The sequence below is a fragment of the Macaca fascicularis genome, chromosome 10 (assembly GCF_037993035.2).
Source record: "Macaca fascicularis isolate 582-1 chromosome 10, T2T-MFA8v1.1".
NCBI lineage: Eukaryota > Metazoa > Chordata > Mammalia > Primates > Cercopithecidae > Macaca > Macaca fascicularis.
In genome coordinates, this window is record NC_088384.1 from 74866942 (window position 1) to 74872941 (window position 6000).

General features: G+C 37.5%; 1 long non-coding RNA gene across 1 annotated transcript in view; it reads right to left on the reverse strand.

The window, feature by feature from the left end:
• LOC123567109 (uncharacterized) overlaps positions 1-5736 on the reverse strand; it is a 29399-nt gene extending 23663 nt beyond the window's left edge. Inside the window, exons 1-3 of the long non-coding RNA XR_010578236.1 lie at positions 5522-5736; positions 4717-4814; positions 234-344 (exon numbers count right to left, since the gene is read on the reverse strand). This is a non-coding gene — a long non-coding RNA (uncharacterized lncRNA). The remainder of the gene's footprint in view (positions 1-233; positions 345-4716; positions 4815-5521) is intronic.
• Positions 5737-6000: the final 264 nt, after the last annotated feature.

The following is a 6000-nucleotide window of genomic DNA, read 5'->3' on the forward strand; positions in this document are numbered from 1 at the left end:
TCACTGCATTAGCAGTTAGCTGCATTGACATTATCTTCATCTTCCAACTCCTGGAATGAAAACAGACGGCTTTTCTCATTTCCTGTATCAAAGGCTTTCAGTTTTTCAGACTAAAGACAAAAAAAGAAATGTGGTAACTAGAAGAAATATTAACATCATTGAAAATTAGAGATACTTCTCTTTGGAAAGGTTATCCCGATTTCAAAGTTTCGAAAGTAATTAAGAGCACAAACCTGCATGGGACTCCATTAGCTGTGATTCCACTTTTTATCACTCTGTCTGGAAGACAGATGAAGCCGACCATGGGCACATAAAATTCCCGACAGATTAAGTCTTGAGGAGACCTAGACAAAAGTGGAAACTACTATTCCATTTGCATAGATAAGAAATAATATTGCCTGGTTTTACATAGCATCAAAACACATGGTAAACAGTGAAAAGGGCATTAGCCTTATTTGGGGGGCTCAATAGACTAAGAGTTCGTGTCTTTTGATAGAACTCATTTTTATTTTCTATTTGAACACCAAATTCAATTAAAACGAGTGTGTACAGGTGCTACTTTCTATTGGGTCCTGTAAGTGGAAGCTCTTAATGTAATACCCCTTCGAGTATCAAATAATAAATAATAATCCCATCTACAAGACATATTTGTTTGCCCTTGTCAATTAACTAATAGCAGAATCTCATCTCAACTCTGATTCATCTGAACACAGATAATAACTTTTTCCATTTTCTATTGATTTTCTCCATGCTTTATAGAAAACTATTGATTTCTGTTTTCTTGTTGATTTTATCCTGAATTTAATTTGACAGTAAGCAAAATTTTTTGTTTGTAACACAGTAAAATCCTAGGAAAAATAGGAATTCAGGGGCCACTTCAATTTATAAATGTCTTGGTGATCAACTCTTTGAATTATCTATGGTGAATACTGTTGTGAAGCAGTGAACTTACCACTGCCCTCCCCACCCCTGCTGTTCGTGTTACACATACCCAGAAACCATCTGTGTTGCAATCAACACAGAATTAAGCTTTGGGAAATAAAATTTAAACTAATGATGGGAAAATCAGGTTTGCTACTACGAAGTAAAATAAACCTAAAAACACAAAGTAAATCTCCACACATACTCACATACATAGACATATAACACTTTCTACAAGGAGATGTATGGGTGGAATTATTTTTTGTTCCATGAGGATTTTTTCATGATAAAGGGTGATTCAGGGTGAGAGGAGGCCCACGTTCTCCAGGGGCTGCAGCAAGACAGGTGACTATGGTTGGGGAGGAGGCATCCAGTCGCCGCCTTCAGTCTCTTGAGTATCCTGGTGCTGCTCAGTGTGACTCATTATAGACTTTTACAGTAACGACCTCAATAGATTATGACTCCTGCCATGACCTAAATGTTTGTGTTTCCTCAAAATTCATATATTGAAATCTGAAGCCTGATATTAGTGATATTAATATAATAGGGGCAACATTGGGAGGTAATTAGATTTGATGGGCAAAGCCTTCAATGGGATTAGTGCCCTTATAAAAAAGACTGCAGAGAGCTAATTGGCCCTTTCCAACATGTGCAGATAAATTGAGAAGACACTGTCTATGAGGAATGGGCCCTCGTGAGACACTGAATCTGCGGGCACCTTGAGCTTGGACTTCCAGCCTCCAGTACTGTGAGAAATTAATGGTTGTTATTTATAAGCCAATAGTTTTTATGGTATTTTGTTGTAGTAGCCTGAAGAGACATAGACACCTACCTGTGTCCACAACCTTTTGTGATGTGACTCTGCCACTACTCCCAGCAAGAGGTAAAATCTATTTTCCTACCCCTTTAATCTGCTCTGGACTCAAAACCCATTTTGACTGACAGAATAATGTAGAAGTGATGTGGTACAACTGTCAAGGGAAGGCAGTTGGAGGCTTACAGCTTATGGTTTTGCCCTCCTGGAACCATTTCCTAACATAATGCAAAGCAGCCCAGGATAAAAGACCACATAGAGAGAGATTTCCAGTTTCCTCATGTCCCAGCCAAGCCAACACTCAGGCAACCTACAGGGTAAATGCTCCTGGATATGTGAGTCCAGAAGAGACACAAAAGAATCACCAAGATAATCTGTAGAAGTGTGAGAAATAATAAATCCTTGTGTGTTTTTCTTCAACTTTTTGTTTTGATATACTTTAGACTTACATAAAACTTGTTAAAGTAATATAGAAAGTTTTCATAAATCTCTATCTGAGCTTCTGCTAATATTATCATGACATAGAACCATAGTACAAAGATCAGAACCAGGAAATTAATATTGGCATGTTGCTATTAACTGAAGACCATATCCAAATTTCACCAGTTCTTTACTAGTGTCTATTTTCATTCATGTTTCAAGATCCAGTCCAGGATTCACTGCACTTAGTTTTGATCCCTTTAGTCTTTTCCACTCTATGCTAGCTCCTAAGTCTTTCCTTGTTTTTCATGATTTTGACACTTTTGAAGAGTACTGAACAGTTATTCATGAAACATTTCTCAATTTGGGTTTGACTGAGGTTTTGCATTTTAGGAATGATGTGGGGTCCTTCTCAGTGCATCATATCTACAAGTTCATCATGCTAAGTTGGCCTTTTGCTAGTGCTAATCACCTTAAACAGGAGGCTAAGGTGATTTCTTCCTGATTGTTCCATTTTAAAGAGATTATATTTCCCTTTGTAGTAAATAAATGTCTTGGAAGAGAAATGTTGGACTAAAAAATGATTGTTTTAAGCTACTAAGTTCTGGAGTGAGGTATAACTAAATCACAGATATGGAGATAGATGATTAGATAATAGATGGATCAATAGATAGATGATGATAGATGGATGGAAGGATGGATAGATAGATAGATAGAGAGATAGATAGATAGATAGATAGACTGATAAAGGCAAAAGTCAGGCTGGCAACTTCTGCCAGGGAGGTGAGGTTAGTGAGGTCCAGGGAGTGGAAGACAGAGAAGGGCCTATGAAGTTTGGGTATTCATGACAGCTTTAGTGATAGATTTGTGGATGAAGGGTTTAGTGACGTTCTGGTACAGCAATGTGTTATTTAAGAAATAGAGAAGAGAGGAAAGTGTTATGTGTGTGTTTTTAAAAGAAGAAACACAGGTTTAATGTGGATATTGACTTGGCACTTGAGTAAGGATAGAAACATTTTTAAATTACTTTTGGTAATTGGACTACAATGCAATCTCACTGGGATGTGTAGAGTCTTAGGACTTCTTAGCATTTCAGACATATGTTTTTTGTTTTTCTTGAGAGGTAGCTATAGGGTACTAAGGTAGTTGGCAGAACCAGACATTCTTTATACAAGGTAATAGGCAATAGTTCCCATCCCTCTCTTTGTGTAAGATGAATGGGCATCTTATTGGAAAGAAGTCAGCCATCCATGGATCAAAAGCAAGACAGGGTATAAGATTGAATGTCCTTCCTAAGAAAGAATGAGGCTGATCTTTTGATCTTCCTACTAAGTTTTAATGGGGCTTATGTGAAAAGGACCTGGCCATGACACAGAACCTGAACAACGCTTAATGCAGCTAATGAGAGAAAGAACAAAAAAAAATCCAGGAAGTTGCAGAGCAGAACCACAATTTGGTTTAATTTTTTTCTTTTTTTAAGTATAATTAATTTATTGAGTTGCCTGGCACTGGTGATTTAGGAGAAAGTGGAACAAAGTCCTTGAATGGATGGAGTTTATATTTTAGTGCAAGAAAGTGACAATAAATAAGTATATTATTTAATATACATTGTAGATAGTTCCATGTAATTGCAAAGATAAATAAAGCTGGGCAGAATGAAAGAGACTGAGGGGATGTATTAGTCAATTTTTACATTGCTATAAAGAACTACTTGAGACTGGGTAATTTATAAAGGAAAGAGATTTAATTGAATTACAGATCTACATGGCTGGGGAGGCCCCAGGAAACTTACAATTATGGCAGAAGGTGATGGGGAAACAAGGTACATCTTACATGACCATGGCAGCAAAAGAGAGAAAATGCATGACAGGAGAACTGCCAAACACTTTAAATCATCAGATCTCAGGAGAACTCTCACTATCATGAGAACAATAAGGGGAAACCACTCCCAAGATCCCACCAGGTCCCTCACCTGACATGTGGAGATTACAACTTGAGATGAGATTTGGATGGGGACTCAGAGCCAAACCATATCGGGGGTAAATGTAGTTGCTATTGTGGAAAAGGCAGCCAGGGAAGACCTGCTGAAGATGTGATACTGACTCCATAGGTGATGAAGAGCCACTGGGGTAGGACCGTGGGGGCCAGGCTGTGAGAGTCACCCACTAGGCAGATGAGTTCTTGGGAGAAGGTGCCCAAAGGCACATAATAAAGCAATATGTAGATGTATAAGGCAGGTAATATGTGTCAAGGAAGACAGTTGGCAGTTAACAGAGCCATCTGTGGTCATAAGATGGAGTTCTTAGACTGGGATCTGGGCACCATCCAGGTCTGCACATAGACTTGAAGGGGTCCATGAATTTGGATAGAAAAAAAGCTTAAATTGAATTGGATACAAGTCCCTATAGTATGGAAATAGATAACTAGTTTTCAAATGTTTCATCAGAAGCACTTTTTCTTATTCAAATAAAATCTGCATAACTATTACTATGTAAAACAAGAAAACAAAAATATAGCACTTCATTGGTTGAATTAAGTTTTGTTGTGTCAGAAGTACTCACTGTTGATCACTGAAGCCCAGTTCGTTGCAGATCACAGTGTTGGAACCTCTGGATCAGTGTGTCTCCCATTCCTTTGAATAGTGTCTTGTCCCACAAGCCTGTAAGTGGATACATCAAGGGCTTTCAGATGTGGCCAGTGGGGAAAGGCACATTAAGGAACTGGGCAGGTCATTCAAATCCGCATCTTTGCTGGCATATGTGGGCAGTTAAATGGTCATTTTGTGTGTCCCTCCACAGATTTTCTTCTGTTCAGGCTCACCTTGACCAGCTGTCTGACAATGACCCAAAGAAGCCAGATCATGACCAAGTCCAGATTGTCCCAACAGATCTTGAGCTTTTAAAACAGTATATGTGGGCTTAGAAACGTAGTCACAAAATGGTATGTTATGATTACATTAACATGATGAAAAAGAGGAAGAAATGCAGACGCTATTGATCAGTGGCATAGCATAATTTACCTAGCTTAAGAAAATGATTTATATATCAGTTTATAATGCAATTATATCTTGACATGAAAATAATTTCCCAAGTTGTCTATGCTCAGTGGATTTAAGAAGTGGTGACAAAAAAAAAGTAAGTAGAGATGTAGGGAAGCTTTTTCTAGTTTCTAATTTCGGCTTGCTTACTTAATTTACAATGATCGCAAATAATATTTTAGAATGGCTGTCACTGGAAATTAGATCTTTGATAATAAATCCCACTAGCAGGTATCTCCTCAGATTTTGTTAAAATGTTTTGTTGTCCATTTGAGGTCTTTAAGGAGCCATCTACATTTTAAAAATATGTTAGAACAGTCATAAGTTACCTTCCTCTTTAAGCTTCTCAAGAGAACTATTATTGCATTTGTGTTTCTGGAATGTGCACATAAAAGCCATAAATCATCACAGATGACGCAAGAGGGTTCATGAGCTTTCCAGTGGTTAATGTAAAAAGGAGATGGAAATTAGCCAAATAAGGGAGAAATTTTTGACGAATTTGTCCTAGAAGAAAACAAGGACAATAAATATAATAAGTTTCCTGCTACTAGAGAGGATTTAGGCATACGTTTTAAAAAAAATCCAAGAGCAATACTAGATTCTACAATGTAAACTATACTACAGGCCTTAAAAAGTGCTATATTCAGTTCCTTTTTCAGCTTATTTTGTCAATTATCAATTGCCCAAAAGATCTTTAAATGTACCTACTATTCGAGCAAAGCTAAGATTGTTAGATTTATTTCAGTGAAGTAGAATGCCACCTGTGTTTTGTGTTGCTATAAAGGAATATCTGAGACTGGGTAACCTA